Source organism: Zootoca vivipara, chromosome 3 (genome assembly GCF_965207765.1).
Source record: "Zootoca vivipara chromosome 3, rZooViv2.hap1.1, whole genome shotgun sequence".
NCBI lineage: Eukaryota > Metazoa > Chordata > Lepidosauria > Squamata > Lacertidae > Zootoca > Zootoca vivipara.
Genome location: NC_142586.1, coordinates 59532980 through 59551462, shown reverse-complemented (window position 1 = coordinate 59551462; position 18483 = coordinate 59532980). Strand labels below are relative to the sequence as shown.

The 18483-nt window shown below is 41.8% G+C and overlaps 1 long non-coding RNA gene across 1 annotated transcript in view; it reads right to left on the bottom strand.

Annotated features, from left to right (window-relative positions):
- The window catches only part of LOC148686269 (uncharacterized), a 93694-nt gene extending 75954 nt beyond the window's left edge, over nucleotides 1–17740 (bottom strand). Inside the window, exon 1 of the long non-coding RNA XR_015948981.1 lies at nucleotides 17433–17740. This is a non-coding gene — a long non-coding RNA (uncharacterized LOC148686269). The remainder of the gene's footprint in view (nucleotides 1–17432) is intronic.
- Between the last annotated feature and the right edge of the window lie 743 nt (nucleotides 17741–18483).

The following is an 18483-nucleotide window of genomic DNA, read 5'->3' as shown; positions in this document are numbered from 1 at the left end:
AAACCAAACTATCCTATTGTATCCTCTCTGAGTTTGTGTTTGTTACCTTTCTACTTACTGGTTCATTTTATAAATTCTGAAAAGAAAAAAATGTTTCTTTTGACGTTTACTCTCCAAAGATCTACTCCAATTGCTTCTTTTTTGCCTTTCTGAATTTAGTAAAAAAAAAATGTCTGAAATTTAGATTTGCAAAAATTTATTGTCTGAACTTTAGATTTGCAAACTTTATAAGCTTTCACTGTAGGGACAATCCACTAAAATGTAGGCAGTAGGCTGAAAGGAATATGACATGAATGGTTCACTCTTTGTCCTATTCTGTATATATTAATGGTGTTTCTGCAGGAGTGGATTGCATCTATTGCTCCAAGACAGCAAAGGCAACCCATGTGTATTAACAGGTTTCCATTTATGTATCACCTTTTGAGATTTGCCTCGGAGTATTTAAGAGAGGGTTCTGGACACCCACATCATACATTTAAAGCACTCTTATTTCACTTTAAGAGTCATGGCTCCAACCCTCCAAATAATCCTGGGAACTGTAGTCTGTTAAGGGTCAGCTAACACCTCTCAGCTCCATTAACAAACTACAATTCCCAGTGTTATTTTCTTTTTGTGTGGGCGGGCATGATTCTTAAGGTGGAACCACAGTGCTTTAAAAGTATGTTGTGGGTGTGACCAGATGCTTTATCTAACTGCAGAAAGTGTGCACAACGTGCTTTTGCATCCTGTATTTGCTGCTTAAAAAATTATTGGCTGCCACTCTATTCTGATCTGGTGGCTGGAAGTGTATTTTGTCATACAACTGACCTCTTGGCAAAGGCTATAAGGCTCTCTAACAGGGATGGGGGATATTACAAAATGCAACCTTGTTCGTTTTTGTTTCTCAGGGAAGGATTGGCTTTAATTGCAATTCTTGATCTCATATCAGAAGAGAAAGTTTTCTGATTAAAAGACCAGTCAAGCAATAAACCTAAAGCTACATAAACCACCTTTACCACCCAGTGCTAGCCAGATTTAAGTCTTAGTTCCAAATATGCATATTTATGGTTGCAACCTCATTCTTAGAAACCATTTAGAACATGAATTTCATTAATGAGCAATCTGCTTACAAAAATGATACAGTTACAGGTAGGTAGCCGTGTTGGTCTGAGTCGAAGCAAAATAAAAAATTCCTTCAGTAGCACCTTAAAGACCAACTAAGTTTATATTTTGGTATGAGCTTTCGTGTGCATGCACACTTCTGTTAATGATACAGTTAGCCTTGTTACTCATTGTTTCAGCTGTTTTCAGTTGTGCATGATAAAAGTTAAGTAACAAACATTTATCTTTCATTCAGTTGTGCCTTAATTTCTGTAAGCCACGGAATGAGTTTTTATTTGCAGGGGGGGGGGAATCTGGCTGTTTTTGCACTCATCCTGATTGCACCATCTAAAAAGACAAAATGCTGGGATTTGTAGAGCAGGTGAAATTTAAAATGAAGAATTTCCAAACACTACAATACTTTGAAGTCTAAATTTTACTTTGGGGAGAGGGGGAGGGAAAGAGAGAGAGAGTTATCTCTACTAGGAATGTAAAAGAATTGGCTACATAATTCATTTCAATGGGTTCTTGTCTCAGCCGTTTACCTCTAGGTTCAGGCAAAACATCTCTCTTCAGCAGAGCGGAGCACAGGGACACATCATCAACCTCAAACCAAAGGGTGGAATTAAAATGTACCTGATGCCCATATTAAAAGAGCAAGTTTATGTTTCCCATATCCCATCTCTAATACCGTATGTTAATATAATATGATGTTTGAAGGATTCTGATTCCCCATTTGTCAGCTGCGAGCTATAACTTTGACACACAACCCAAGCAATGCAGTAACTTCCTACTGTCTTCTATAAAAGGAAACATGTCTCCATAGTCATAGGGAGTGCCTTTAGATTACCTGTTTATTGAGCACTCACCCTGGTTTGGTTGCAGGGGGGTTAGACATCATTGTCTATCTGCTGACTAATTCATTTTGTGGAGGATGTTAGGTGACATTTCCATTGCATTTCTCCGAAATTTGCAAAAAGTCAGATGTTGAGAGAAAGCGGCTCTGTTGCTCAATACCTCCCAAACAACTGCTATTGCACAACCCGAATTTGCTGGTATGGGACTGAATCCCACTCCAAAATAGCAGCAGTCTGGAAGTGCTTTGAGATTCTCCCACTGTTTGAATGAAATGTTGCTCTCCATGTAGAAAGCAATCGGGGAGGCTTGGAAAGGGCCCATCTCCAGGTTGTGTTGGGGTACAGTGGTTGCAGCACCATGGAGAGCAACAGTACCCTGACACAATTAGGAGGTGGACCCTTTGCCAGGTCACATTTTAAAACTGGTGGAGGAAAGTCTCCACTTGGCACCAAAATAACATCACAGTAGGTGCCAGGCTCCATAGACTCCATAGACTCTTTACCAAGTAGCCCCCCATCCAATATCCAAAGGTAGACACCCAGGGTCGTCACTAATGCTAGTCCTACTCAGAGTAATGTACACAACTAGCTTAGGAGCTACTCCTACAAGAGAAGCATTGTAGCAGCAAGGAATGGCATTGGATGCAACCCCCAAGGAATAGTCTCTGTTCTTAAGGTAAAGGAATGGCCATGCATCTTGAGCTTCCAGGTGCACAAGAGGCCAGCCATGGTTTTGAGTCTCAAGAGCCACAGGTTCCCACCCAGCTCTAAGAGATCTGCTGTGCCCATGCAGGCTACAAAATTGCAGACCAGGTGTCTAGTGAATCCATAAAACTGTGGTTTCTGGGATTTTAACTTTGACTCCATTTAAATTAAACATTTATCAAACAGCTTTCACTAATGTTCTTCCAAGCACGCTGAGCTTATTTACACAAGCCTTTTAAATTTATCTCTATTTATAGTCCCCAAATTATTTACTTTATGTGAAGAGAACACTTGGTTCTTTACAGCACATCCCTTCTTCCTTTGCCCTTTTTATTTTTATTCCAAGATCATTATCTGTGGGAATTTGACAGAAAAGAATGTCAGAAATGAGTGATACTGAAATTTGTGGAGGACTTCGCTTCGAGGGGACACCAGCAGAACATTCACTGCTTCATTTCTCTTTTCATTTTCCTTTCCAAAATGATTGGTGCATGGGTACAGATTTAGCCCTACAAACTGGGAGATGCCACACAATTGTTGAGTAGAGTGTTGCAGAACCAGGGCAATTTTAAGATTTTGTTTAAAAACTTTGACATTTCATGTAGACATTATTTTCATGCAAAAGGAGAAAAAAAGTTGAAATGTCACAGTCCTGATGTCATCAATTCGACCTAGGTCTTCGCTAATTTAGATGTGTCCTCTTATAACAGTTTAACATTGGTCATCCAGTGGACATCTTCCAAATTAATGCTTTTTTACAGAACCCATTCAGATGACATGTTTGTGTGTATATGTGTTTGTTCAACCTTTTACTCGAACTATCTCCCTAGTGTCATATCTTCTTTTTCCTGCCTCTGGTTCTGTTCCTTGTTAATTACCCAAATAGCAGATTAGGAAATTGGATTTTACAAGGTGAGATGATTTATTTATAGAGTAAGCACTTAGTGTTTCTCTTACCTTTCCTGAAGGTCCCCCATAGCTGCTGTTATAGAATGGTTATCTTTAGTCTTTTCAGACCCAGAACCCACTTTTAACCCAATTATGTATTTGGGGACTCATTTATTAATCTTTTACTATGGTGGTAGTGCACCTGTTGTGAACCATCTTGGATCAGGCCACAATCCACGAGTGGGTCCCAACCCACCAGTTGAAGGCCAATGTTCTAGGAGGCTATGGGGAGGACACCATTTGGCTAAAATTGGGGAGAATCAGGTGGGGGGCCTTGTAGAAGTCCCTCTACATTTTTCTCCATAACTCAAGACAAAAGAAAGTAATAAGACCCAGAATCTCCTTGTGATTCTACAACACATTACATCAGAGATGGGGAACATGTAGCCTTCCAAATGTCATTGGACTCCATCTCCCATCAGTCTGCGCCAGCATGGGCAATGATCACTGTTGGTGGGAGTTGTGCCTCAACAGCATCCAACAATATCTGGATGGCACAATTTAGGCACAGAATAGTGGCATAGCACCTCAGCCACTAGACAAGCAACTATTTTCACAGTCTCAGCTCTTCTCAATCTATGACATGTGGATAATGATATTGGCATTACAATGCCCCTGTAAAGATTCCTAAGGATCAGTTCACGCATGCATGAAAATCACTTGATTAATCAACACTGGGTGACTTTTAGGTAAATATGTGAACTGGCTCCAGTTGTTTCCTCAGGTGAGATGAAATTTCTATGTATGAGCGTGAATCTATGATGGCTTATATATGAATATGCATCAGACATGTTTGCATTCTCCCATAACATCATCTCTTCCCATACTTCAGACAGTTTATTCATGGCACAGGTCATCTTTACAACTGTCTTCAAATTCCCACCTTGGTTTTCACAAAAAACATTCAACTCTGTAATAACAGTGCTTAGGTAACCTGTACTTGACCTGTCTTTGGACAGCAATGATTATCCATGCAAGATGATTTTGAAAGATAATACAGAGCGATGTAGATGGTCTCTGTTAAGACATCTAACGTGAAGCAAGCTGTGTCTAGAGTATTTTTCTTTTTTCCCCATACATCATTGAATTTCATTGTAGAGAACATGCTGAAGTCCTTTCATGCCAGTACTGAGTGCAGTTAGTGCATTTCCATTAGAATCATACTGTTTTTGATTGGGGAGAATATAGCAATGCTCTCATGGGAGAGGAGCATTTCAGGTGTAAAAGAGGATTTGTTATAAAGAAAGTGATTATAATGGGATTTAATGTAATTGAAAGTCAAGGTACAGTAGCTATGCTCTGTATCACTAGCAGTATTAAAGTTTTCATTGAATGTGGATTAGATCTCCCTATGTAAACAGGAAACAAGGAGCACCAGAATTAATCTCTAATACGTCGTACAGATTTAGTGCTTCGAGAAATAAAATCATGTAGAGAAACTTTAATACAGCCTTCTGTATTCTCTGGCCGATAAAATGGGATTATTAGTGCTCTACCTTACAGGCTTGTAAGGACAAAGGAGATGATCGCAAAGCACTTTAGACACTGAAAATGTTATAGAAATGTTGTCATGAATAATTAGCTAAAAACAGCAGCCCGGGGAATGTGTTGGAAGATCAAGATAAAATTAATCTTTCAAGCTTAAAATTCCCCCCAAATGTTAACATTCCTGGTGTTTCTTTGTTGAACACATTCAGTGTTGAGAGGATCAATTTCTGACGGTGTTCTTAAAGGGCAGAAAAAGAGAGAATAATATTGCTGTGAGTTCTATGTGTCAATGACTATTGTTTGTTCCTCGCTTCTGTTTAATCTTCACTACAGAGCAGAAGCCCTATGTAGCTAAACTCTCTTCTAATGAGATCATTATTTTCTAACTCCCCTTTCAAATGAATGTCCTTTTACATAGCAAAGCTGCAGCGCTTGGGTTTTAGAACAGTGCTACCTTTTATCTCGCCAACATAAGAAGTACTTAAGGAAAGGACAAGAAGGGTCAAGAAGGAAATGTATGTGGCATACATTGCACTGCCTGGCAGGCAAGACTGGGATACAAAGGAAGAAGTTCATGGTAACAAGACTGCCCATCATTATGAGCAGAAGGGTTGGGAGAAAATGGAATCTTGTGATCAGCTTAGCTCAGAATTCCTCAAAATTGCACAATAAAGGATTGTAGGCTGAGCTCATTTCAAGGCACGGCTACATGGAAGCTTGCTACACTCTGTGCACTACATTTCAGAATGCTACAGAGACACTGGAAGACTTCATCACATCCACACCATATAGCCAAAGCACATAGCTTCTTCCAAGGAAATCCTAGGAGCTGTGGTCACTAGCGGAGGAAGAGGAGTGGGGGGGGAGTGCGCAGTCCCCAGCAGTGCAATCCCAGTGGGGTGCCATCACGGCTGCCCCCCACCCGCACTGGGTGCCACGCCCCCCACAGGCAGCGTGTCACGCCCCCAGGACGCGCACCACGCCACGCCTTCTCTCTGCCCCCTGGTGCTGGAGCATGAAGCTCCGCCACTGGCTGTGGTTTGTTAAATGTGCTGGGAATTACAGTTCTGTGAGAAGCAAATTACAGTTATTATTGGGGGGAAGTCATGCACTTTAAATGTATAGTGTGGATGTGACATCTTCTCCATTATCAACTTCAGAGCCTGCGCACAACCTGTTTCCATGCATCTGCCAGTGAGCGGCAAGGATTCATGCCTGCTATGCATTTTGTGCACTCTGTGGATGGTTGAGACAAGAGACAATAAAGTACATGGTCCTTAGATGAATCGGATGCTGTTGAAGACATGTATATGACTTTTAGAACCATGAGCTCTCCCGAGAAGAGATAAATCACAGAGTAGCAAGATGGAAATAGGGCCCAAGACATTTTTCCGCTTGACACAAAACAGCAGCAGAACTTGCCCTCCCTCTCCTCTCTCTCCCCTTAATCTCTTCAGAAGATTCCTCAAACCCTTGAGCAAATTTAGGGAAGGCACACAGAGGGAGGCGAGGGAGGGGAAGTTCTGTTGCACCAATCTAAAGCATTGCACAAATGGAAGTATTCACTGGAGACTACCCAATATGTTGACTCCTTTTTGACATTGGGATAGTTGCTTTTTTATTGAATCACTATTTCTATATTTTGAAAAAAATTAACAATCAGCATAGGATGAAAGGAAGCAAGCAGAAGGAGAAGCCTTTTATCTCCAACCAGCATAGCTACCAGTTCTACCATCCATGCTCTACAGAATCAGTATGCCTGTGAAAACAAGTCTCTTGGAATCAACACGGGTGAGAACTATTGTGATCCTGTTCTGCATGAGGGCTCCTTGGAGGCATCCAGGTGTTTGGTGATCCAGCAGAGCTCTGGAGTTGGCCTGGCTGTTTTGGCTGTTTCTTTCAGCAACACATCTGTTGGTGGTGGTGTTTTGTGTTCGTGGTTAGACTTATTTCATACAGAGTACAATATTAATCATAAATTGTGCCTATATCATACAAGGCAGCACTTAATTAACATTGTAATTTGTATTGAATTAAGCATTTAGCTGTGTCAATATTTGCTCACATATAGGTAGAGGTGGAACAGGAATGAATTCAGTCCACTTTTCTCAGCAAACTAACCCCATTTGTCACCCCAGAACATGCTTTGCAGATCTGATCCCAACTCCCATTCAAATGATACCCCCAGATTTTGCAATGCAGTTTTGGTGTGCAAAAGTAAGCATTTGATGGTTACTATTTGTACCAAATGTGTGTTTTATTGGAAAATGCACTGAAAAGCACATATTTTGAGGGGAAATACATAGAAAAATGTGTACAGTAATGTGTGTCAGTGTGTGTCTTAATATGTGTAATTTTAAAAAAAAAATCCACAGAAGACAAGGTGGACCTATGATTTTGTGCCCGCAAAAATAAAACAAAATAGTCTTAGGCTGATCCATAGGAGCCAACTCCTAGGAGCCGAGATCCCTTTGACCCCCATAAAATATTTGAGGGGGCTGCCCTCTCTCAAGTTGATGGGCATTGCCTTTCAAATGGTGTGTGTGCCTCAGGTCCCATCCCCCCCATATTTTACATGCCCCACCCCATATTTTATTCAAGTTGGCACCTCTGAGCTGATTTGTCAATCCCTACTTGTAAGGCCTTGGTTTAGGATTAACCTCATAAAGGCAGTGGCAAGAGAATTTAGGAAGTCCTTCCCAGGGGTATTAATATCCCACACCAAAATCAGGATCTGGCAGCCTGGATCCTAGATCGCAGTCCTGAAATCACTGTGTAATTCTGCTGTGTGCTGAATTTGGGAAGGGAATCCTGGAAGCTGTTCTATTTAATCTCCCTGATAGCTGCTCCCAGGAATCAAAATTAAGGTTAGTAATTAGAGTTTCCTTTCTAGGAAAAAAAAAGCTCTCCAGAAAGCAACAGAAGCCGCAAGAATGATATGAGAGAGAGAGAGAGAGAGAGAGAGAGACTGCTCCCTTCCCCCATCTTACCATTCTGATACAACAGCATTCCTTCCTCATTCCACAGCAGAGATAGAAGATTGAAATTCTTTGCAAGGAAGGTCATCCCTTCATAGCGAAATGCCTGTTTGTTTTGCCAGTCCCCTCCAGCAACCCGCAAGCATAACAAGTATTGGGGGGGGGCAGAGGCCATCCTTCACTTATTAATGTGTTTATTAGGCAACAGACTGCTTTCCAACAACATTTCCACAAATCACTTAACAACTCATTTGATGTGCTCAGCAGCAATCCAACAGAGCCTGGTGCAAAACACCACAAGTCACATACTGTTCACTATCAGAATGTGCATCGCTCCAAAGAATGCCATCAAGTACTTTTAACATTAAAATATTATCTGTTGACTCACCATTGTTTGTACTGGTACACTACGAGAACAACAATTTCCCCCCTTGAAGTGTTTGCCATTATCCTGCTGTTGTTTAGCAGCTTAAACCTAAAATAAATAAATATCACAGGATGTCCAGGGAAAGATATTCTGAACAGCCCCCATTAAATGTGCTGAAGGCTATCTAGCCCTTTTCTGGATACTGTTAAGGAGAGGTCAGTGGGCTGCAGGAGGATTCCAGAAAACACATTCTCAAATCAGCTTCCTGAATTCCTAAAGAAGTTTCCCATCCTCACTCCTCTGAGGATCATAGCAATTGCAGCACCTGACAGATGGACAGAACATCTCATTCCCTTTTTCAGTTTCCAGGCATTCACGGTTGTCATCTATACTCCAGCCATCATTGGCGCCTGCTACTGGCTACTCAAGCTTGTGTCAGGCCTGAGTCTGTACTCCGTGCTCTTTCCTGCCAAAGCAATAATATTTACTACAATCATATATTTTTGTCAATCCTCCAAAGAGCTCAGTGCAGCTTTCCTTTGATTCTCGGATAGCCTCCTATCCAGGCTATGCAGAGTTTCTTAATTTCAGTGCCAGAACTGTGTCATTGGCCTTCAGGCCATTCTCTGTGTTGTGAGCCTGGGTGCCTGGAAATTGGCTTTTATCTAACTGGCTGGTCATCCTGACTATCACTTTAAGGTTGAAACTCCATCCATGGAGTTTCCCACAACCTTTGCTTTGTTTTTCAGACTGCCAGCTTCTATCCCCACATCTGTCCAGCTTCTATCCCCACATCTGTTCTCACCTCCCTCGGTGTCTCCCAAACACCATTCTTAATTTAAGAGGGCCTTCTCGGTGGTGGGCCCTGCCCTGTGGAACGCCCTCCCAACAGATGTCAAAGAGGGAAACAACTACCAGACTTTTAGAAGACATCTGAAGGCAGCCCTGTTCAGGGAGGCTTTTAGTGTTTAATAGATTACCGTGTTTTATTTTTCTGTTGGAAGCCGCCCAGAGTGGCTGGTGAAACCCAGCCAGATGGGCGGGGTATAAATAAATATATTATTATTATTATTATTATTATTATTATTATTATTATTATTATTATTATATCATTGTTCCATCTCATATCCACTATTCCCTTACATCATTTTTTTTCTACATGCTGCAGAATGTCTACATGCTACTTATGTTGAAACATGCTTCTGCGTGTTGTTTAACTGCAACTCCCATCAGCCTCAGCCACCTTGGCTGGTGGTCAGAGATGATGGCAGCTGTAGTCCAACACCTGTAGGACCATCCCTTACATGCTGCTACTTTAACTCACACATGCTCATATGATAAAGTAAAGGCAAAACAACTGCTTCTGTTGCCTGACATTTAGCCTTTCATCAAAGGTATGTACCTAATTTGCCACCAATTGTTTCCCCACACATCTACAGAGTTTGAATCCTGAATGTGTTTGGGGAGTTTCCATAGTGAGACCCTGGTCTCATTATGAATGGTGGGGTGGCAAGGGCTCACAATTGCTCCCACGCGCCCTCTCCAGCCATGTGGATCCCATTCAGCTCCCTGGTATTGCAGTGAACTGTGAGCAATAAAGCAGGCAGGATGGCAGTTTGAATGTAAGTGGTGCAAGAATCCTAACAACTGCAACCAAACATAAGTAAGAGTGTGTTATCATGCATACTACACGGCAGTGATGGCAACAACAACAACAAAAGCTGGCTGTATTGCCACAATTGCATCCTCAAATAGCCATCAGCAGAGCTGTTCCAGGTGATGAAGGTGTTGTTGAATTCAGACCCAAGAAAGGAGTCCTCAAGGGATTCTACGACACATTTGAGATACATTTAAAATGCAATAGTGTTTGCATTCATGCTGAATTTGATGTTGCATTGTTACAAATCCAGCATAGCTGCCAAGTTTTCCCTTTTCTCGCGAGGAAGCCTATTCAGCATAAGGGAAAATCCCTTTAAAAAAGGGATAACTTGGCAGCTATGAAATCCAGTGAATTTGTTGAGTCGGGTTGTATGGAACTGGTTCCATTTGTTGTGGTGTGAGGATAAGGGCAAAGCTCTCAGAAAGGTCTAGTCAACCCTTGCCTTTCATGGATAGAAGGTTGGTTGGTACCCCCTATCTTTCCCCCATGGGAAGAAAATGAGTTTGAGTAATCATTTGAATAGGGGGGAAATAACTGGAAGGGAAGGGGTTATGCAGTCCCTACCTTTGCTATTCTTCTACTCCTGAGGTTGCCTTTAATAAACTGGGGGACTGAAACAAGCATTTCCCATGTGATGTCTAATTTGGCTTGTTGGACTCTCATGATTGTTTTGATCAAATTTCATAGGAAACTTCAAGTCACTTCACACAACACTCTCCCAGTCTGACCCAGAGCTTGCCTAACATTGTGGACCCAACCTATATTATAATCAGGTTACGTCTTATCTTTCCCAAGTGACTGAATTAACCTCAGGGCATGTTGGGGCTCTCAGCTTGATATCCCTTTAGGCAGAAGTGGCAGCACTGATCTTGCAACACTTGTGCCTACTTCCAATGGCCTTTCTGTGGGTCGTCCTACCTTACATTTTACACTTGAAGGACTTTAAACCAGTAACTTCCAGAGGTGCTCCAGCGAGTTAATAGCTAAACAGCAATTTCAGCCCAGCCCATCAACAGCCAACTGAAGCAATTTAGCAAATGTACCACACACTGGTTCTCTTCATGTTTTGGTAGAAACACAAACTCTTTTGTTGTAGCTAGTGAGATCAAAAAACAGAGCCTACATAACTTCTCAGGGGCTATTTTGTCAAATGCTGCCTTCACATTCACATTAAAATTCTTATTGAGGTCAGTAGGGTCAGGATTTCAAGATCAAAATTTCAGATTGGTTGCCACAAGGAAAGCCACAACAATAGATGTTGTAGCGCTCTGGAGTCTCTTCTGTGAACCTGGATCTTTGAAACACAGAAGTGGCAGATCACTAGCAAATGACCTTGTGTTGCAGCAAGTTGGAGATACAGTGCTTCACCATCAAACTGCCAAGAAGGATCAGCAGTAGTTCTGAAGATGTGAGTGGGACCATATCTGTGCCGATTGAACAGGCAACCAGGATGCTTCTGGACCCAATTCAAAGTGCTGATATTAATGTTTAAGGCCCTTAAAATAGTCTTGCAGCAACTATTCACTCCAGGTATGGGAGACCAGTTTGAATGATCTACCCTGAAAGGCAGATGTTTGTTTAGAAGCTGTCTGTTTCAAGAGACAATGGAAGAGTGCACCTTCAGGGGTGAAGTCAAACCATTGTAGAGTTATAGCGTCTGCTGTGGCAGTAGAGACAAATAGGGGAGAGACATGTTTTATTGCAGCTGGGGCAGATAAAGGTGTCTGGTTTTGCTGCTACAGGTGCACCATGGCGTTTCTTCTCTCTGTGCTCCTCCCAGTGGTCATTCCTCTTCTGGTCACTACTGTGGATACTCAACTGTCTGACTGTCTCCAGGCACTGCAACCATCTGCAAGGGATTCATTCCCATATGGTTTGCCAGTCTTCATGTCACGTTTGCAGACATACAGTGCTACCTCAAGTTATAAATGCCTCAGGTTACAAACGCTTCAGGTTACAAACTCCACTAACCTGGAAGTGTTACCTCGATTTGAGAAACAAAATTTTAAAAATGAGAAAGAATTTTTTTAAAAAAAAATCCTTCCAGTAGCACCTTAGAGACCAACTAAGTTTGTCATTGGTATGAGCTTTGGTGTGCATGCACACTTCTTCAGATACACTGAAACAGAAGTCACCAGACCCTTATATATAGTGAGAGGGTGGGGAGTGGTATTACTCAGAAGGGTGGTGGGAATGGGTGATTGGCTGATAGGTGTGGTAAACCTGTTGACGACTGTTAACGACTGCAATTGGTCTTACATGAGAACAGAAATTGTGTGCTGGCAGCGCAGCAGCAGCAAGAGGTCCCATTAGCGAAAGCACGCCTCTAGTTAAGAACAGTTTCAGGTTAAGAACGGATCTCCGGAATGAATTAAGTTTGTAACTAGAGGTACCACTGTATTTGTAATGCAGAGTAGCCAGCTCCTCATAGAGCATGCTCTGGGGGATCCTGCCAACTTCTGTCCTGTGTACATGACCGAGGCAGTGTAGACGTCGCTGAGGCAGAAGTGTGAACATGCTGGGACTGTTGGCTTGGGAGAGCACATCTTTGTTTAAGACTATACGCTGCCATGTGATGCCCAAAATCTTCCTGAGGCAGTGCATTGCTTCTGATGGTTGTAAGTTGCCCATTACTCCTTCCATAAAGCAGCATGCTCAAAATAAAAGCCTGTAAGACCTTCATCTTAGTTGATGGACTGCGATGGATTTCTGATGGGTTGATGTTCTGGGATGGATTTCGGATAGCCCTAGTGATCTTCCCAGTGAATAGAGCAAGGCAAGGTAAGGCTCTTTTTTCACTGTGGAAGAATAAGATGAGTAGAACTATTGACACAGTTGCTCCCAATAGTCTTCTCCAACACTGGAGGTTGCATTACTCTCTAGTATTCTGATGAGCTGAAGTTGATGCAATGGGCTAGATGAAAAATAGAGGACAGTTGATAGAAATTTCATTCCAAACCCAACTGAACTCATGTTAGGGCACATAATTGTGCCTACCACAGAATGTCAGTAGGTTTACTTGAATCCTGAAACAGTCATGAGTTTACTCTAACTCCCACTCTACATCACCCCCCTCCAAAGTTTAACATGGGAAATTGTGAGTTACATTTGAACAGTTTAATATCATGCAGTATAACATGGCTTAAAGTTGCATTGGGTTGTATCTAACAAAACCATAATCAAAGTAGATCTATTGCTGTGTCCATTCATTCATCTGTTATCACATTCATTCATTTCGGTGGATTAACACACATCTAGAATGCCCACATCTGTCAATTTCAATTTCCCTAAGTTTCTTTTTTATTTTCATCATTGCCACATTTCCACAACAATTTTGTTGCCACATTTCCACAACAATTTGTTGTTGTTGTTGTTGTTGTTGTTTAAGTCCTCCTTGAAAAACTTCAGCATTTTAGTGTTCCTTTTTCCTAATATACACATTTTTACAAGCAATTTTTACAATGCAATTTTTGTTTGGTGTTTTCGCAAATGTATGCATTTTTATCTATAATGCCCCTAATATACATATCTTTGTACTAATTTTTGGGTTGGAGAATCGCATTGCAAAATTCAGAGAAGTGTGAATTCCAAAGGTAGCTGCGCTTCAGTTCACTTATTGTTTCAGGAAAAAAGGAATCAAATCAGTTCATATTAAAATGCAAACCGAACCAAATTTGCACCCCCCCCCAATCCCTAGTAGACAGCTGGATTCAGCCCAAGAGCATTAAAATCTAATCACACACGCTCCCCATTTACCATGCCTTAGTCAGCATGTTTCAGGGTCATATTAACAAAGAGAGAGAGAGTGGTTATCTCTTAGGGACTGCTCTAAAAGACCCTGTGGCTATTTGAGAGCATGTTTTCTTTCCTTGTTTGATGATAACTGTGAGAAAGGTCCTTGGTATAGAAACATTGATGATCAGAGATAGAATAATCCAAGGAGAAATTCACACGGAGGGATTGGCTAAGAAGGGTTTTACACAAGGATTCAGGAGCTGTAGCAAGGCGTGGTTTTGCTTAAGATTGTAGACAACGGATCATGCATGTGGAAACTGACACTGCATAACAGCCAAGCTGGGGGAAGGGAAAAGTGGAATGGGAACTTAGGGAGAGGAGAGAGACGGAATCATGCAGTGCTTTTCAATACAGTGGGGGTCTCTACTCACATTACTCTACAAGGCAGTTACCAGAAACATTAAGCATAAGCGGTTCTGATGAAATACTTAGCATTTCTGTAATCTGTATGTTTGTTGAGAGATTTCCAGGATTTGTCTGAATCCTGGGTTCCCAGATGGGAAATAATGGTGTGTGATTGATGATACTTTATTGCATGTCTAGGCTTTTGCTAAAATTTTCATCACTTGAGTCATGACAGAAGTGGAATTTGGAGTTTTATTGCACCATTTGTTGGGATACTTGTCTCCCCTTTGTCTTTTCTGGGTAAACACGCATTACATTTAGGAACCGAAAGTGTATAGAGTCAAATGGCCCTCCAGGGGGCTGGACAACAAAACCTCTGCCAGATTCATTTTTATCTACCCTTACTAGATATCGAGAAAAACAATTCTTAAGGAGAATGAACCATCCTGTAACTAACTCAGAAATTCTTGGCTCTGCTTGCTGCTTTTCCTTCTTGAACAAACAGAATAATGTTTCCTAGCTGGCAGTTTTTATTTTTTATTTTTAAAAAAACCTTTTTTTGGCACGCTGTAGAAAAAAACATACAGCTGTATTTCCAAAACATAGTGATTGAGTAATTCTTTCGGTAAAATGTACTGTGGAGACCGATTCTGCTTTCTGTAGATCTGACTTTCATTGTGTGGGACAGGTGTGGTTTAAATAATTGTTTTCTTGTCCATCTTCATAACAATTATTTGCTCAAGTCATGTCTAGAGTTAGGCAGCAGTCTTAGGCTATGTACACACTCCTATTTACTCTGACTCAAGTGCACTCCCATGGCTGGTTTGGGAAGCAGTACAGGCAACCTCCAACTGGAGCAGGGTTTGCATTCCAGGCCATTGTGTGCAATAACTGAGTGTGCATATGCCCCATTTTGCCCCATCACAGCCCTGCCCTGCCCTGCTCCCATTCCTGCCTGATCTCACCCTGTTCCGTTACCAGCCACTTCTGGGTCACCACCATGCGCACATCTGCAGTTGTGCATAGTTGGACGTGCATCAATCGGTCATTGTCTGTATGCACACATCATTAGCCACAATCCATATATATCCTACATTTACTCTTTCGTTTCTTAGGAAATACTGCATTTCAATGTATCCCTCCCTGCTCCCCACCAGCTCCAATCCACATAGCTGCGTTTTAAGCTGGTAACATGTACACAGACCTTATATGTGATTTACTTCTGAATAGACAGGCTTGTAGTGCCTTCTGAATAGACAGGTTTTGTTTTTTTCTAATTTAGTATTTATTTTTATTTTACAGAATTTGTAAACCCCTGAATTGAGAATATATATATGCAGTTTACATAAAATATGCATTAAAATTATCAACAATCTTTCCAGGTGCATACAATGTACAGCTTACTCATCTGATACAGTGCATAAAAATAGAGGCTCTGGCTAGGGATGCTTCCAGACGATTGTTTATTGTGGAATCAGTGCTCCCCAGGCATGCACTGTTTTTGTTGGGGTTTTGTTTTTGCAACATCCGTGTGTTGTTGTTAGTCTCAAAATGCCAGCCTGTGTTTTGTTTTGTTTTTCCTTTCTTGGGCAAATCTGGTAAATTTAATTCTTGTGAAGGGCCCATTGCAATATGTCAAAGGCCCATTTGCAAATTAAGGCTCTGTCTAGAAGCACCCTGTGTCCTGAATCTGGATGTATAAAAATCAGGTTCAAATTCCCACTCATCTATGGAGTTCACTGCTTTCGCAAGTTAATGTATGGCCAAATTCACACCATACATTGAAAGCACTGTTATGCCACTTCAGCTTCTTCCAGAGAATCCCAGGAGCTGTAGTTTGTTAGGAGAACTGCATTCCCCTTGCAGTGCTACAATTTCCGGAGTTCCTTGGGAAGAGCGATTGGTTGCTAAACCACTTGGGAAAGCATTGAGCAGCTCTGTAAAATTTGATTTATCTCCATATAGTGTATATTTTGAAAATTGTGCTGCACATTGTTACTCTAGTGATGTTGGTTTGTTGGGGCTCTCAGGGCAGAAGAGTAGGAGATGGCTTCCTGTAGGCAACTGGTTGGCCACTGTCAAAACAAAATGCTTGTTTGGTCTTTGCCCTGATCCCTAAACAGTCTTGGAGAAGGAGAATCTCCACCCCCATCGTTCAGCCCAGACACTGAGGTCCAGCTCTGAGGGCCTTCTGGTGGTTCCTTCACTGTGAGAAGCAAAGTCACAGGGAACCAGGTAGAGGGCCTTCTCGGTAGTGGCGCCCACCCTGTGGAATGCCCTCCCACCAGATGTCCAGGAAAAAAACAACCATCTGATTTTTAGAAGACATCTGAAGGCAGCTCTGTTTAGAGAAGTTTTTACTGTTTGCTGTTTGCTGTTTGATCATGTTTTTAATATCCTGTTGGAAGCTGCCCAGAGTGGCTGGGGAGGCCCGGCCAGATGGACGGGGTATAAGTAATAATTATTGTTGTTGTTGTTGTTGTTGTTGTTGTTGTCCAGCAGGGTTTTCCTTGTGTTCTTATGCACAAAGTAAGTCATGAATGTAGGTGGCACAAAAGGAGTGCCAACTTGGTCGTCACTTTGTGCCACCTGAGAGAAGGGCCATGGCTCAGTGATTGATCACAAACTTTGCAGGCAAAGAAAGGTCCCAGGTTCAATCCTGGGCATCTCCTGGTAGATATAGGAGGGAGTTCTGTATGATACTCTGGAAAGCTGCTACCAGTCAAGGTTGACAATCCTGGGCTAGATGAACAAATAGCAAAATGGTTCTCCCATTGGGTCCCCCCACTCTGAGTCCATGTTTTCCTCTCTCTTTGCATTCCATACATTATATATATATATATATATATATATATATATATATATATATATATATATATATAATTTTCTGACTGTCGAAGTAAGAAGACTCGAGGGGGCAAAGAATTTCCAAAAGATGTACAGCTGGTGGTTGAAGCTTTCGAGTGAGAAATGTAATATTGGCCAGGCCCTGTAGTGACTGTCAGAGCTAATGCCTCTGAATCTTGAAGGGACTGAAAGCAAACACCAGCCTGTTGCCATTGAACTCCAGCTATGATCCCAGGGAGTATGCAGAGGGTTAAAAGGCTTTAAGAAAAAGAGCAGGTTCTTTGTTACCTTTAACACACAAACATCCCAGGCAAGCTACCGTTTTGTTTATCCCACTGCAAACCTTAGGACAAGCTGCTTACCTTCCTTGACATGACCTTTCCGCCGAATATATCCTTTCAAACATTTGAATTCAGCGAAGTAGAATTAAAATCATTGACCTTTCATTCTTCCCTAATCCACTCCCTTCTACAGACTTTGCTTTTAATAACCAAAAAAAAAAAAACCACATCTCTCTCTTTATATATAATGCCCTGCTGTCAGTAGTCCAGAAAGCAACCCCATGTTTGTGAGAGACGCCAGCCAAATCAGCACCGGAGAACTTATTGCAAGCATTCGGACTTAATCTGCGAATTGTATCAGGACTTTCTATTGCCTGTGTTTCTGCTTGTTGAGCTTGTTTGAGGGTGGTTTTGTTTTCTAAGCCTTTTGTAACCAGCATGCGGGGAAGGCGGGGGAGAAGAAACAGCTACACAGGAATGTCTTTCTCCATGGGGAGGGGGGAGTCTAATACATAAACACACACAACAGAATAGTTCCTGTTCTGGTCACTGAACTAAAAAGGGATCAGTTTCTTAGAAGTATCAAATAACTCTGCCAAACAAATGGTATCAGAAAAGGCAGAGTTTGCTGGAATAGCTAGATCACTCATTAAAAGAGAGGATTTTGAGGGTGCTCAGTCTATCTCTCAGTGGAGCCACCCAGACCAATATATTTTTATTGGTCTTCTGCTGCTTGTGCTGTCAGCTTTTCGGTAGAACATCCTAAACGACAGCATTTTTTTTTTAACTTAAAATTTAGTTTAATGACAGGACGGTATTTGGGGTGGCACCTATCCTGTTAGGTTGCCCCTTAGGGCTTACAGCACCCATCAACTGCCCCACTGTATCATTTCCCACCCCATAGAGTCAAAGACACAGAGGATGCTACACGGTGGGGAAAGGCGGAGTTCTGTATTCCTTGGAAACGTGCTGCATTGCAGGACCCAGCTTTTTATTTTTGGCAGCAGTTGCTGGAGCAAATTATACAGCTCATCAGATGTGGTTTGTTAGCTGCAGTAAATAAACCAGTGCAAAGACTTGTTTTTCTTGTTTATATTCGGTTACTAGTTTGACTGAAATCGGATTTCGGGGC